General features: G+C 46.1%; 1 pseudogene; it reads left to right on the top strand.

Moving 5' to 3' along the window:
- Nucleotides 1-861: 861 nt before the first annotated feature.
- Nucleotides 862-15,783, top strand: LOC136461177 (UDP-glycosyltransferase 89B2-like; annotated as a pseudogene).
- Nucleotides 15,784-17,047: the final 1,264 nt, after the last annotated feature.

Below are 17,047 nucleotides of genomic sequence, written 5' to 3'. Positions count from 1 at the left end.
GTGTTGGTTCAGCTTCTGAAAAGTGTAGTTGCAAAAGTGGAATGACAAACAAAAAAAATTGAACCTGCTCTTTCAAAAGGCGCACGTGTCATGTAGTACAGTTTTCGTAGGACGTTTAAACTATGGTTACGGCTTTTGGCTTTAGGTTTTTTAAATGGATGAAAATAGAGAGTTTTCCATAGCTATTTTTAACAATGAGGTAGACTTAAAACTCTGCATCCCCTGGTTGCCATTAGGAGAGCGGTTAGCGGCAGTAGATGGGACTGCCGACTGCCGTGCGACAGAGAGGCGGGGCAGCTGGGCGACCCTTATAAATTGGCTGAATGTGGTACTCGTCTTCAGATAGCATTTTATTACCAGTGACCAATCAAAGCAGTCGGGATATTTAACTTTTACTATTACGACGGACGTCATTTTTTAGATAGCACTCTTAAAATTATTCCTACATATTTACCATCGAGAAAGAAAGATTCATAACTTTAAGCCATTTTTACATACGTGGTAGGACACGTAGGGAAGCCAATATATCTATGGGATGCAAAATGACTTTATTACCTCTCATCTATTTCTTCTTTATCCGTCTTATCCTCGTCGCTCGGTAAAGATGCATCCTCGCGCAACAGAGCGGAAATGAGGCATGCATGATATTATAAACTTCTGAGCTCTCCAAACACGACGACTCCATCGTCTCTCTGTTCTTCCATTCTATTACTTCTGTTCTTCTGATCCCTAATTCCCACAAGGCTCGTAAGTAGAACTGTAACTAGAAGCAATCACCCCAGTCCACGCCGATAATCGTCGATTCGTGCACAAGCTGTAGCAGATCAAGCCCACGCGACGACCGCAGCCACAGTACCCCGCATGGCCGCCGCGCAAGCCCCCTCCGGCACCGGCAACACCACCGGAGCACCGCATGTGCTACTAGTCCCGTACCCCGCGCAGGGCCACATGCAGCCGCTCCTCCACCTCGCCTCGCTCCTCACCGCGCGCGGCCTCCGCATCACCGTTGTCGAGACGCCCGCCACGATCCACCTCCTCGCGCCGCTCGTCGCCGAGCACCCTTCCCTCGGTGCGGCCGCTCTTGTTCCCCTCCACCGTTGACCATGACACGTCGGGCCCGACCTCCATCGGCGCCGACTTCCACGCGCACGCTGCCGCCCTACGCGCGCCGCTCGGCGAGTGGCTGCGGTCCCACGCCCGCTCCGACTCCGAGGACGACGACGTCGCCACAGACGGGCGAGTCGTTGCCGTGATCTCGGATTTCTTCTGCTGGTGGATGCAGCAGCTCGCAGCGGAGGCCGGCGTCCCGTGGCTGGTGTTCGCGCCGTCCGGCGTGCTTGCCACGGCCGCCACGCACTCGCTGTTCCGACGAATGCCAAGGCCACCCGAGGGCGATGCCGGGCGCGGCTACGCCGTCTCGTTCCCGGCGCTGCCCGGTGCGCCGTCCTAACCCGTGGCGGCAGATCTCACGGATGTACAGGAGCTACGCGGAGGGCGGACGCGACGAGCACTCCGAGGGGATCAAGGATAACTTCCTCTGGAACATGGAGGGCGCGGCGTTCTTGTGCAACACCTGCCACCCTCTCGAGGGGAAGTACCTGGAGGCGCAGCCGCTTGAGGACCTAGCCAGCAAGCGCATGTGTGTCTGTACCGTCCGAATTAACGCACTTTCGGATACGCTCGTCTTCTACCAGACATTAAACACCTCAAAAATCAGCTATATCGGGCGGATTCCGTCGAGCACAACCCAAGAGAGAACTCGAATAATTCACATTTTTCCTCCAGGATCCAATAATGAGAACCAGTTTACAGTACTTAGTCCATTTCATACCCCTAGAGTTCTTATAAATACATTATTAGAGTACCAAGTTTAGAGTGCGGAAATTAAATAGCAGAATTAAAATAAACATCTATCGATAATATACAAGGATCCGTCTGTGTCCACCAGAAGAATCATTCACACAACAACTACTCCTCAAGCTGCACATACAACAAGGGTAAATAAACTCTGAGTACACAATATACTCGCAAGACTTATCCGACTAGTGGGAATAATTTTTCGACTCCAAAGTATATGCCAAGCTTTATGGTTTGCTAGATTTTCTTTTTGCAGAAAGTAATACTAGTAGTGAATCCTTATGTATGTTTATTATTAACAGTCATGATTAGTTCATTATCTAACCATTCTATGTAAGCACATGTTCTACTTTCAAGCGTGGGTTGAGCAAATAGTTCCATTTCACCACCTTTCATCTTCCAGTTCTTAATACGGTGCTAGACTATAGACAAGCTATACCGGATTGTCCGGTGATTCGCGAATCAATATGTCCAGCTAGGTACCCCGAAACACACGCCCCTCTTGTACCCCAGACGCAAGTAGAACCAACTCACCACTCTCCTGTCAAGGGATCTAGATCCCCATCCAAACTTGGACTCCGAGCCCCCACACATGAGTCCCGGACTTAGTGTGGTGCTTAGACCTCCACCATCTCCACCTCCAATTAGTCCATCCAAAAAGAGCCATAACCCACGACAAGAGAGCAACAAGCCTTCCCTACTTCCATAAACAAGTATGTACTCAGGATAATAAGTCTGTGACTTGTCTAGAACCCAATGCAATGGCCGGTCCTTAATCGACACAGACAGGGAAAACAGTATAACCAAGCTATGCCCCATTGGCCGCAGGACACAACCTCTTAAACCCACCAATACCCAAATCATATCCCTACCCGATCTCCATTTTTCTTTCACCATTTTATCATGAGTAATAATAATAATCACCTATTGTGAGTAACGACAGGTTACTCACGCTACCAAAATCCTAAGCATAGCAGATACTCGACCTATGCTAGTAGGACTTATAGATAGGTATATCTATGCATGTAGTTTCCATAAAATGTCTGTAACATAAATGCATATCATATATATATATATATATATATATATATATATATATATATATATATATCAAGTGATCATTCAAATAAGGATTAATTATGCACCGTGGCTTGACTTGGGCATGCGGGGTGTCAGCAATTGATGGCTCTGGGGCTCCCTCCTAGACGAGGATCTCCTCCTCATACTCCTCGATTATCTTCTCGTACTCCTGCTTGCCCACAGTCATGAACTCTACCAACTCGTTATCTACATGCATGAAATGATGATGCAACACTTAGTAATACGGCAACAGCAACTCTTAAAATAAGAACACATCTAGCAAGCTACTAAGCTAGCTCTAATGACTAAGACGCTAAGTAACCTATTATTCTCACTAAACAAGTATGAAACATTTCACGTATTATCTTAGCAACTAAAGACATCCTTATTCTTATTACCGATTTAATATATATACTACAATAAGGAGTACTAAGCCACCATATTTCTCAAACTATTCTAACGCTACAAAAATTACAGTGAGCACATAATAATCTAACAAACCTACTATAAAAATTTTATGGCTAAAGATATTACCAATTTGCCATAAAAATTCCTACAATTATTAATCTAAATAACATTAATACTTCCAAATGATTTAATAGACCTTAGCATCAACACAGATATATATAAACTAACCATACTATCAGGTAGACAACGGCGACCACGGCGCATGGCCATGCTAGCCAACCACAGCCACCGCGGGAAGAGCTAGCTAACTCTAAAGCACCACTATCGTACCCTGGTTGTTGCTGTGGTGATGGTTTGACTGAGGATTCCCTGAACCGGGCTGGCCACGTGTGGCGGTGGAATGCGGCGGCGCACTGTGGTGACACGGACACGTTAGTGACGAAGGCGAGCCGGTAGCGACTAGGCTAAGTTGTGCAGGGCGAAGGAAAGATCAAGGCGAAGATGGTGATACAACGAATTGGGCAGTGGGAGAAGGGTGAGCGAGTTATCCGCCCCCATGGCCAAGTGCGACCTTAATGACTCACCAGGTCAGAAACGCCAAATTGGCGCCCGGCCAACCATCATCAAGGCTACGGGTGGCATAGGCGGTGAGAGGACAAGAGAGCGCAGGTGCAGACAAGACGAATTGAACAGAGGTGACTTATCTCTGGCGGCACTCGTGGGCGCAAGGCGACGGCGGCGGTAGAGAGAAAAGCAGGGGCACACGGGTGGACGGGATGGCAGCGGGGCTCGGTCATGATTCGACTGGTACGTGTCTTGGCGGGATGCGGCTGCCATGGCTGAGGGACCCTCGTCCCAAGCGCAGTGGACGAGCGAGTGTGTCGGCGATAGGCCATGGCCCGTGTGCTGCGGCGCCATTAATGGTGTAGCGACGGCATGCATGGCCACATGTGGAAGGCATCCACCTGGCCAGGGAGAGGCAGCACAGCGTAGGCGTGCAGACACGACACGACGACAACGACAGTGACACAGCGAGGCAGAGCGGCCAGACGGTAGTGGATCAGCCAGTGCATCGGGCCCATGATGGCACCAACACCATGCAGCCAGGCCAACCGGCCCCCAGCGTCCCACCGAGCATGGCAGTGCGTGTGTGTGCGTGCGTGCGCTGGATGAGCTGACGCTGCGACGCTGTGCCCCCGAGGCACGGTGACTGCACCCACGCGAGGAAACCGTCCGAGAGCATTTTGTGCACGATTTTTAAAGTGTTCGAAAAATCTAAAACATTGATCCAATCGCCAAACCACCTTTGCTATACTTAAGAGGGTATATTAGGCTACTAAAACAAGCCATAAAACAACATCACTCCTTAACCCAATTTCTCTACAAAAAATACCAAACATAGCTTTGTCACTCAGTTTTCAGACTTAAGAAATCGACTAAGTCTTGGATTGGATTTGCTTCAAATTCCATTTCCAAGCTATTAGAAATGTTAGCTAGTGATATCATTTTTTGGCCGTGGGTATTTCATCATCATCTATAAAATTTGTACTTTAAACTTTATTCAAGTACCACATATATGTTCCAAAGCATTTTTGCTTAATAAAAATTGGTTTTAAACCCTAAATGATATAACATGACTATGGAAATAACTTTCGTTATGCATTTCTGTTGATCGTTTTAAGTTACGAAAATTGGTCTACACACTATATTACATGCATTAACACATAAACATGATGCTCATGACATGTTTTAGCAAATGATTTATAGTGTAACCCCAAGGGTGTTACAAATCTATCCCCCATAAACAAAATCTCATCCTGAGATTCCATGTGCCTAGTGTGGGAAAAGAGATAAAAATACATTTCAATGTAAACAACTACCCTAGTGAACTAGAAAAAAGGTAGGGATAATGCTTCAAGTTATAACTTTCTTGTTCCAGCGCGATTGGGAGTGGTAGTGATTCAATTAGGGTTTTGATGTTGTTGCTCTTAGCCTGTAGATGGATACGGGGTAGTGGTAGAGACGTTGAGTTAGGAAAGCACGTCGACGTCGGTGTTGCCGTAGCCAGACCCCGCCGCGGCGCATGGACATGCCATCGTGCAACACCATTCCTATCGATTGTTACCTCGATCTGTTGTGGGTTGCACATAGAGGGTCATGGTGGTGCTGGTCGGTGCCGGAGAGGTCTGTGCTCGCCGGTGTTTGGCCGGTAAGGCCACGGCCTCTGTTAGTTCGGCCAAACTAGAGAGCTTAGTATTATGTAGATTAATATTTGTATGAATTTTTATGGTAAATTGGTGATAGCTATATTTATAAAATTTTTATAGTAGGCTCACTAGATTATTATGTGATTGCTGTAAATTTTATAGCCTTAGAGTAAGTTGATAAATAGAGTAGCTATTATCCTTATTTTATCATATATAGATTAAATCAATATTAGGGGTAAGAATACCTTTAGTTGCTATGATAATGTATGTCATGCTTTGTACTTGTTAGTGATAACAGTAGGTAACTTAGTACTTTAGCTGGTAGCACTAGCTAGTAGTTAGACATATGTATTTTTATTTTAAGAATTGCTGTTGCCATATTACTAAGTATTGCATCATCATTTCATGCATGTAGATCATGAGTTGGTAGAGTTCGTGCCCGTGGATGAATAGGAGTATGAGGAAGTCATTGAGGAGTACGAGGAGGAGATCCTCATGCAGGAGGGAGACTTAGAGCCTTTTGGTGCTGACTTTGCTGACCCGTCGCCTGCCCAAGGCAAGCCCCGGTGCATAACCCCTATTTTATGATCACTATATATATATATATATATATATATATATATATATAATGAGCATTTAAGTTACAGGCATTTTATAGAAACTACATGCATAAATATATCTACCTATGAGTCCTACTAATATAGTTCGAGTAGCTGCTATGCTTAGGATATTGGTAGCGTGAGTAACCTGTTGTTACTCGTAAATAGGTGATAAATATGTTCACTCATGATAAAATGGTGGAAAGAAAAATGGTGACCGGGCAGGGATATGGTTTGGGTACTGGTGGGTGTAAGGGGTTGTGTCCTGCGACCAATAGGGCATAGCTCAGTTACACTTTTTTCCTGTCTGTGTTGATTAAGGACCGGTCGTTGCAATGGACGCTAGGCAAGTCACTGATCTATTATTCCAAGCACATACTTGGTTATGGGCGCAGGGAAGACTCATTGCTCTCTTGTCATGGATCTAGGCTCTTTCCGGACTGACTGATTGGTGGCAGGATGGTGAGGTCCTTGCACCGCTACTAAGTTTAGGACTCAGGAGTGGGGGCTTGGAGTCCAAGTTTAGATGGGGACCTGGACACCTAGGACATGAGGGTGATGGGTTAGTTCCTACTTATGCCTAGAGTACAAGCAGGGGCGTGTGTTTTCGGGGTACCTAGCTAGGGACATTGATTCACGAATCGCCACCGAGTTAGTACTGGCTTGTCTTAACTCTAGCATCGTAGTTAGAACTGAAAGATGGAAGGTGATGAAATGGAACTGATTGCTCAACTCTGCTTGAAAGTAGAACTTGTGCTTACATAGAATGGATAGCTAATAAATTAATACGGCTATTAATAATATCATAAGTAAGGACTGCACTAATAGTATTGCTTTCTGCCAAAAAGGAAACCAGCAAACCATAAAGCTTATCATATTGTGAGTATTCCCACTAGTCAGATAAGTCTTGCGAGTACATTATGTATTCAGGGTACATACGGCATGAGAAGTACCCCTATTGCAGGTATGGCATGAGAAGTACCATTGTGTGGAGGATTCTTCTGGTGGGCACATACGGATCCTCATCCCTTATCGCTAGATGATTACTTTTAATTTCCGCTGTTTATTATTCCATACTCTGACATTTGGTAATGTAATAAGGTAATTTTTAAGAACTTCTGATGTATGAAATGGACAAGTATTGTAACTCGTTCTCATTATTGGATCCTTGGGAAAAATATGGATCTTTCGGGTTCTCCCCTAGGGTGTGCCCGACGGATACAACTCGTTGTAGCTTGCTTTTCAGGGTGCTTCGTGTCTAGTGGAAGACGAGCACCTCCGTAAGTGTGTTATTTCAGGCGGTTCTACCATAAAAGGCCTTCTTTGCTTGTCCACATAAGTTTTCTATCAGCTCTGAGCTGCCTTCAAATGACTATGAATAATACTGACTTGCTCTTGAGCTTCTTTGATGAAATCAGGCTCAAAATATGCACTGGTCTCCCACTTCAACCCAGTTAAGTGGTGTCCTACATTTCTTTCCATACAGAGCTTCAAAGGGTACCATACGAATGCTTTCTTGATAGCTATTGTTGTAAGAAAGCTCAGCTAAGTTCAAGCATTCGTCCCACTTCTCAGGAAAAGAAATGGCACAAGTTCTCAATATATCATCAACTACCTAGTTTACCCTTTCTATTTGGCCTGTTAGTTTAGTGGATGATAAGCTAAACTTCGGAGGAGACTAGTACCAAGACATTCCTAGGAGTTGCTCCCAAAAGCGAGAGACAAAGACTGACCCTCTATCAGAGACGATAGTAAGAGAAACTCCATGCAAGGATCACAATCCGATCAAAATACAACTTGGCATACTTTCTGGTGGAATATCTGGCATCCACCAGGAGAAAATGAGCGGACTTGATAAGGCGATCCATAATGACCCAAATAGAGTTGTAGCCCTTGGAAGTGTGGGGTAAATCCACAACGAAATCTATGGAAATATCTTCCCATTTTCAAACAGGAATAGGCAAAGGCTGCAAATATCCCAGAGTACGCATATGGTCTACCTTAACTCTACCACAAGTATCGCACTCCGCGACATACTTGGTGATATCCTGCTTCATATTGGACCACCAATACATGTGGCGCAAATCATGGTATATCTTGTTACTTCCTGGGTGGATGGACAACTTGGAATGATGAGCTTCATTCAAAATCTTTCTTCTAATCTACTCATTTGCCAAAACCACCAATCTATTCTTGAACCTTACTACACCTTGCTCATCAATGCTAAACTAAGGACCACGCCCTTCGGCAATTAATTTCTTGATGTGAGGAATTTCTGAAGTGTCTTGCCTCTGCTCTATAATAATCTGTTCAAGTAAATTCGAGACTAAGGCAATGTGAGCTAGCACCTCAGCATGGTTGAGAGACAAAGGTATTTCTTCAACCTAATACGACTTCTGGCTCAAAGCATCAGCTAGCACATTAGCCTTTCTAGGACGGTAATGAACTTCTAAATTGTAATCCTTGATTAGCTCCAACCATCTCCATTGCCTCATATTTCACTCGGACTGAGTGAAAATATATTTGAGGCTCTTGTGATCTGTAAAAATGTGTACTTTATTTCCCAACAAATAATGCCTCCAAATTTTTAGAGTGTGCACCACAACAGCCAGTTCTAAATCATGGGTGGGATAATTCACCTCGTGCTTTTTAGCTGATGTGAAGCATAAGCTATCACATGCCCATCCTACATAAGCACACATCCCAACCCCATCTTCGAGGCATCACTATATACATCAAAAGGTCTATCAATATCTGGTTGGGTAAGAATAGGAGCAGTGGTAAGGGAATTTCTTCAGAGCTTGGAAAGCTTCTTCGCAAGCCGGACTGCATACAAACTTGACATCTTTCTGGAGCAGCTTGGTCATCAGCTGAGCTATTTTGGAGAAGTTAGGAATAAAACGCCGATAGTATCCAGTAAGACTAAAGAACTGATGAATCTGATGCACTAACTTGAGAGACTTCCAATTTAGCACATCTTGCATCTTGCTTGGATCCATAGAGATACCTTAGGTGTCAGAACATGTCCCAAAATGCACTTGATCTAACCAAAACTCACACTTGCTGAATTTAGCATACAGTTTATGTTCCCTTAATCGAGTCAGTACTATCTAAAAATGTTGGGCATGCTCTTCCTTGTTCTTGGAGTATATCAAGATATCATCAATAAATACCACCACAAACTTGTTCAACTCTGGCATAAAGACTGAATTCATGAGATACATGAAGAATGCAGGAGCATTGGTGAGACCAAAGGAGATGACCAGGTATTCATACAACCCATACCTAGTAGAGAAAGTTGTCTTTGGTATATCTTGTGGTCTAATCTTGATTTGATGATAACCTAACGGAAATCAATCTTGGAGAACATCTTGGCACCAGCAAGTTGATCGAATAAAGTATCAATATGAGGTAAAGGAATACTTGTTCTTAATGGTTACCGCATTGAGAGGATGGTAATCCACATACATCCGAAGAGTGCCATCCTTCTTCTTCACAAAAATGGCTGGACAACCCTATGGTGAAGAGTTAGGATGGATTAATCTCTTTTCCAACAACCCTTCTAACTACACCTTCATTTCAGCCAATTCCTTCGGGGCCATGTGGTATAGGCACTGGGAGATAGGAGCAGTGCCAGGTTCTAACTCAATGGAGAACTCTACATCTCTATCCTGGTGGCAACCCTAGGTAGATCTTCAGGAAAGACATCCTGAGAACTCACAGACCATAGGAATAGAGGCAAGATTACGATAAGCTTCAACATGAGCAGCAACTGGTAAGACTAGATCTAAGAGCATAAGAAGAGACATCATATCCTTGGAACAAGGAAGTCATAACTCAACAACTCTCTACTTTAGATCCAAGACTACACCATATACACGCAACCAGTTCATTCCCTAGAATTGCATCAATGCCTTGCCTAGGCAGCACCATGAACTAAGGCGGTAAGTGTGAGTGGCTAGCACTAATCCAACTATGTCTGTCTGAGTATTAATGCACAACTGCGCACCCGGAGTACTGATTCTATAGGCAATAGGTATAGCCATAAGAGATATATTGTGCCTTTGTGCAAACCCCATGCTCATGAATGAATGTGATGCACCAGAATCGAACAACACATATGCTGGATGGGAATCAATGGTAAACATACCAGCCATCACCTGGTTCATTCTGCAAAATTTTCTCAGCCTCTGTGAAGTTAACTTGCCAGGAGCGGCTCACGGGCACCTTCTTCTTAATAATCGTCCACTTGATCAGACGTGAGTTAGCTAAGGGCTGAGCAAACTATGCAGGCTGATTATGTGGATACTCCTAAGCATAGTTGCCTTCCTCGCCACACTTGAAACAAGCACCAGGCTTATTCCTCTACCCCTAACGAGGTGGGACCTACTATCCTTGGGGCTGTTGTTGTTGCTACTAGCACCTACTGAGTAGGTGCACGGATACTAGGTGAAAGGTGTCTGGTAGGTCTTCTAAGGTTGATGGGAACAAATGCCCACCTGAAGGCTGATAGGGCACCTGCCTAACAACCGATACCTTCAGAGCCTGGGGTGACTAGAAGACCTAGTAGACACCCGCTTACTGCATCCACTTCAGCATGAGATGTCACACTTACAGTCCTTCCATGGCAATAGCAGCATTTATCATAGCACCAAAGGTCTGATAGTTTCCTATGTATAACTCCTTCTACAGACTGTAAGAGAGGCCACTGATAGAAATGGTCCCTCTTCTTCTCATCAGTATCGACGTGAGTCCCAGCAGTACTATGACAGATGGTTGAACTTGTTTACATAGTCCATCACAGACATGCTCCCTTGCCTCAGGTCTAGAAACTCCTGTTAACTTCCTATTTAGAACACCAAGTAGGAATGTAATACTCTCTGAAAGCAGCAGTAAACTCCTGCCAAGTCACACGGTGATCCACTGGCTACATGGCATTGAACGTGTCCCACCATGCACTAGCAGAACCCAATAGCTATTACGCTGCAAAGCGCACCTTCTGCTCCTCAGTTACAATGAACAGCTAAAACTTCTGCTCTAGAATACAAAGCCAATGCTCCGCATCCATAGGCTCAACAGTCGACGTGAATATGGGTGGGTGCATCTTCAAGAAATTCTGGTAAGAACAGGGTCCCTTGGGACCGCGGGCACCACCCCCGTTCCCACCATTGCCTCCGTGGCCTCCACGGGTGAAGCCACCAATAGCCTATGCTAACAGCTCCATGGCACGGGCTGACTCACGACGAACAGCCAACATCTCTGCCATCATCTCCGCATGAGTCATCAGAGGTGGAGGTGGCGGAGGAGGAGGAGACAGAAGTGGGGCCTCATGGCTCTCCCTATTGTCGTTCTCATTGCCCCGTCCACTTTCACCTTGGCCTTCGCCAAGACCATGGCCCGCTCCAGCACTAGTGCTCCCATGGCCAGACCTCAGGTTCATCTACAAACAGATAGGAACCAACCCTTAGGGACAACCCTCCAAATAAGGAATAAGAGACTAGAAAAATGATAAGATGTTTATTAAAGCACTCCTTTTAGGTTATCCTATCAATTCACTAATTGAAACTATACATGTAGGGGGAGTTTAGTTAAAGCAAGATTCTCCTTTCATGATGCATGCATCGGCCTACCCGTTCACTCAAGCCGGAATATAGCGTCATTTGCAAAAAAAAATTGGCACATCGTACACTCATCACCGCATTCTAGTCGATTCTTACGCAACGTCAGTTAGTATACCTACAGAAACTTGATTAGATAAAACTAGTGCCGCTATCCTAGATAGACCATATTACTAGGGCTTATACTTATTTACATAATTTCATCACATCCTACTTTTCGCAAAACTTTTATTGATTAAATTTTAGGTTTTGAAAGGAGTTACAAAACTCGTAGGTCATTATTGGCTCTGATACCACCTATGGCAAAACCACCTCAATTAACACACCTTCAGAGGCGCTCGTCTTCCACCAGACACTAAGCACCCCAAAGGCCAGCTACATCGGGCGGATTCCATCGAGCACACCCCAAGGGAGGACTCGAATAATCCACATTTTTTCTCCAGGATCCAATAATGAGAACGAGTTTACAATACTTAGTCTATTTCATACACCTATAGTTCTTAGAAATACATTATTACAGTACCAAGTTCAGAGTATGGAAATTAAACAACAGAATTAAAATAAACATCTATCGATTATATACAAGGATCCGTCTGTGCCCACCAGAAGAATCCTTCACACAACAGCTACTCCTCAAGCTGCACCAGCAACAGGGGTAAATAAACCCTAAGTACATAATGTACTCGCAAGACTTATCTGACTAGTGGGAATAATTTCCTGACTCCAATGGATATTACAAGCTTTATGGTTTGCTGGGTTTTCTTTTTGCGGAAAGCAATACTAGTAGTGAATCCTTATGTATGTTTATTATTAGCAGTCATGATTAGTTCATTATCTAACCATTCTATGTAAGCACATATTCTACTTTCAAGCAAGGGTTGAGCAAACAGTTATATTTCACCACCTTTCATCTTCTAGTTCTTACTACGGTGCTAGACTGTAGACAAGCCGTACTAGATTACCCGGCGATTCGCAAATTAATATGCCTAGCTAGATACTCCTAAAACATACGCCCCTCTTGTACCCTAGGCATAAGCAGAACCAACCCACCACTCTCCTATCAAGGGGTCCAGGTCCCCGTCCAAACTTGGAACTACAAGCCCCCACACATGAGTCTCGGACTCAGTGTGGTGCTTAGACCTCTCCTATCCCCGTCCTCCAATCTAGTCGGTCTAGAAAGAGCCAGAACCCACAACAAGAGAGCAACAAGCATTCCCTGCTCCCATAAACAAGTATGTGCTCGGGATAATAAGTCTGTGACTTGCCTAGAACCCAATACAATGGCCTGGTCCTTAATCAACACAGATAGGGAAAAACTAGTATAACCAAGCTATATGCTCCCATTGGCCGTAGGACACAACCTCTTACACCCACCAATACCCAAACCATATCCCTACCCAGATCTCCATTTTCCTTTCACCATTTTATCATGAGTGATAATAATAATCACCTATTGTGAGTAACGACATGTTACTCATGCTATCAAAATACTGAGCATAGCAACTACTCGACATATAGCTAGTAGGACTCATAGGTAGGTATATCTATGTATGTAGTTTTCATAAAATGCCTAGTAACAGTAAATGCATATCATATATATATATATATATATATATATATATATATATATATATATATATATATATATATATATATATATATATATATATCTAGTGATCATTCAAAATAAGGGTTATGCACCGGGGACTTGCCTTGGGCAGGCGGGGTGTCAGTAAAGTCAGCAACTGATGGCTCTAGGGCTCCCTCCTATACGAGGATCTCCTTCCTCATACTCCGCGATTATCTCCTTCGTACTCCTGCTCGCCCGCAGTCATGAACTCTACCAACTCAGTTATCTACATGCATGAAATGATGATGCAATACTTAGTAATACGGCAACAACAACTCTTAAAATAAGAACACATCTATCAAGCTACTGAGCTAGCTCTAATGACTAAGATGCTAAGTAACCTATTATTCCCACTAAACTAGTATGAAACATTTCACTGTATTATCTTAGCAACTAAAGGACATCCTTATTCTTATTACCGATTTAATATATATACTACAACAAGGAGTACTAAGCCACCATATTTCTCAACCTATTCTAAGGCTACAAAAATTATAGTGAGCACACAATAATCTAACTGAATCTACTAGTAAAAATTTTATGGCTAAAGCTATTACCAATTTGCCACAAAAATTTCCTACAATTATTAATCTAAATAACATTAACACTTCTAAATGATTTAATAGACCTTAGCATCAACTCAGATATATATAAACTAACCATACTATCAGGTAGACAACGGCGACCACGACGCGCAGGCCATGCTGGCCAACCATAGCCACCGCGGGGAGAGCTAGCTAACTCTAAAGCACCACTATCGTACCATGATTGCTGTTGTGGTGATGGTTTGGCCGAGGACAAGAGAGCGCAGGTGCAGACGAGACGAATTGAACAGAGGTGACTTATCTCTGGTGCACTCATGGGCACAAGGCGATGGCGGTGGCAGAGAGAAAAGCAGGGGCACGCGGTTGGACGGGACGGTAGTGGGGCTTGGTCAGGATTCGACTGGTGCGCGTCTTGGTGGGATGCGGCTGCCGTGGCCGAGGGATCCTCGTCCCAAGCGCAGTGGATGAGCAAGTGCGTCGGCGATAGGCCATGGCCCACGTGCTGCGGTGCCATTAATGGCATAGCGACGGCGTGCATGGCTACGTGCGGAAGGCATCCACCTGGCTAGGGAGGGGCAGCACAGCGTAGGCGTGCAGACGCGACGCGACGGCAGCGACAGCGACACAGCGAGGCAGAGCGGCTAGACGGCAGCGGATCGGCCAGTACGTTGGGCCTGCGATGGCACCGACACCGTGCGGCTAGGCCAACCGGCCCCAGCGTCCCGCCGAGCATGGCGGTGCGCGTGTGTGCGTGCTTGCGCTGGACGAGCCGACGCTGCGACGCCATGCCCCCGAGGCACGGTGACTGCGCCCACGCGAGGAAACCGGTCGAGAGCATTTTGTGCATGATTTTTAAAGCGTTCGAAAAATCTAAAACGTTGATCCAATCGCCAAACCACCTTTGCTATACTTAAGAGGGTATATTAGGCTTCTAAAACAAGCCATAATACAACATCACTCCTTAACCCAATTTCTCTACAAAAAAAATACCAAACATAGCTTTGTCACTCAGTTTTCAGACTTAAGAAATCGACTAAGTGTTGGGTTGGATTTGCTTCAAATTTAATTTCCAAGCTATTAGAAATGTTAGCTAGTGATATCATTTTTCGACCGCGGGTATTTCATCGTCATCTACAAAGTTTGTACTTCAAACTTTATTCAAGTACCACATATATGTTCCATAGCATTTTTGCTTAATAAAAATTGGTTTTAGACCCTAAATGATATAACATGACTATGGAAATAACTTTCGTTATGCATTTCCGTTGATCATTTTAAGTTACGAAAATTGATCTACACTCTATATTCCATGCATTAACACATAAACACGGTGCTCATGACATGTTTTAGCAAATAATTTATAGTGTAACACCGAGGGTGTTACAGCGTGTGGGCAGTGGGACCGGTGGCGCCCCCGCCGGTTAGCACAGACGAAGGCGGCCCCGCCAGCGACGTCAACGCGTGGCTGGATGCATTCCCAGACTCGTCGGTGGCGTACGTGAGCTTCAGGACCATGATGGTGCCACGACGCTCGCTGCCGTGCTGGAGCGCAGCGGCACGCCGTTCGTCAGGGCCGCGGCGACGACGACACTCCTGGATGGGTTTGAGGACCGCGCGGTCGCGGCGGGGACTGGGCTTGTGCTCCGTGGGTGGGCACCATAGGTGGCCGCGCTGCGCCACCGCGTGGCCATGGCCACGAGCTGGGGCGGGTTCGGCGTGGTCCCGGAAGCCGACGAGCTCGCACGCGCGTTGGCGCAGGTCATCGGGGAGGCTGGCGCTGGCATGAGGGCGTGCGTCGTGGAGATTCACCATGGGCACTTTTCAGCCGAAAACCGATAACCGAACCGACCCGAACCGAACCGAGCCGAAGTTTCGGTTTGTTCGGTTTTCGGTTTGATTCTCGGTTTTGCACTCATCAAAGTTCGGGTGTCGGTTTCGGCTTCGGTTTCAGCATGGAATTGAACCGAAGCACCGAATTCATCTCCCCTGTCCCTGTGCTACTACTCTGCTTCTCTCTGTCCCACCCTCCCACCTTGGCCCGTATAGGCCCAACCCAACCTCGCAGTTGCAGCCCATCTCACAAACACAAGAGCCTTATCCGTAGGAGCTCTCCCGTCCTGGTCTGTCTTCCACGAGTTCGTCCGTTCCAATAGAAAATGCAGCAGCGGCGCCGGTGCCAGGGGCGGGTTGCGGGGCTACAGCAGTCGACGAGGCATCCTATGGCCGGCGCGGCACGGTCGCGTGAGCGAGCTTGCGGGCGGCGGCGCGAGGGCGAGGCGAGGTCTCAGCGACGGCGGTGCGAGCGCGAGGCGAGGTCTCAGCGGCGGCGGCGCGAGCACGAGGCGAGCTCGGGGCTTCGGCGGCGCGGCCGTGACCGTGAGGCATGCTAGCAGCGACTAGGTGAGCGGCGCGGTGAGCGACGGACCCTGCGGATTTGTTCTTCCCGGTTCTGGCGTTTTCCTTTTCCCTTTCAATTTGTTCTTCTCTGTTCTCACTTCGGTTGGATCGGTTGAACCAAAAAACCGAACCGAGTAAACCGAAGCCGAAATCGTCGGTTTTCGATTCTATAGAACACCGATCGGTTGCTGATTTCTGGAAACCGAAGTTCACGACAACCGAACAAACCGAACCGATTTGTCGGTTAACACCGAATGCCCACTCTGAGTGGAGATCGCCACCGGAATGGCGGAGGCGATAGGCGAAGGTGGCAGCTCGCGGCGGGAGCTGGATGGGCTGGTGCAGGAGCTTGGGCGCGGGAGATAAGCCAAGCAGTGTCGTCGATCGAGTGAGCTCTAAGCTTTCCACGCAAAAGAAAAGAAAAGAAAGAGATCAAAGTATTGCTGTTCATTCGGCCATCCCTGGCTGCCTCGCCCCCCCCCCCCCCCCCCCAACTTCCTCTATGTCCTGTCAGCCGCCGCCATGGACCCCATCGTCGGCCATGGCTGGAGCTCGAGCGAGGAAGGGATAGAGATAGAAGAAATAGATGATGGACAAAAATGTCATTTCCTGTGGCCGGTCTATACTGTCAGGTCGAGTTGGCGTGCCACGTCAATGAAAATGGCAAAAATATATCAAATGCTCTTTCTCAATTGTAAATATATAT

This window comes from Miscanthus floridulus, chromosome 6, assembly GCF_019320115.1.
Source record: "Miscanthus floridulus cultivar M001 chromosome 6, ASM1932011v1, whole genome shotgun sequence".
NCBI classification, from domain to species: domain Eukaryota; kingdom Viridiplantae; phylum Streptophyta; class Magnoliopsida; order Poales; family Poaceae; genus Miscanthus; species Miscanthus floridulus.
The sequence above is the reverse complement of the archived record's forward strand: the minus strand, read 5'-3'. Positions and strand labels throughout refer to the sequence as shown.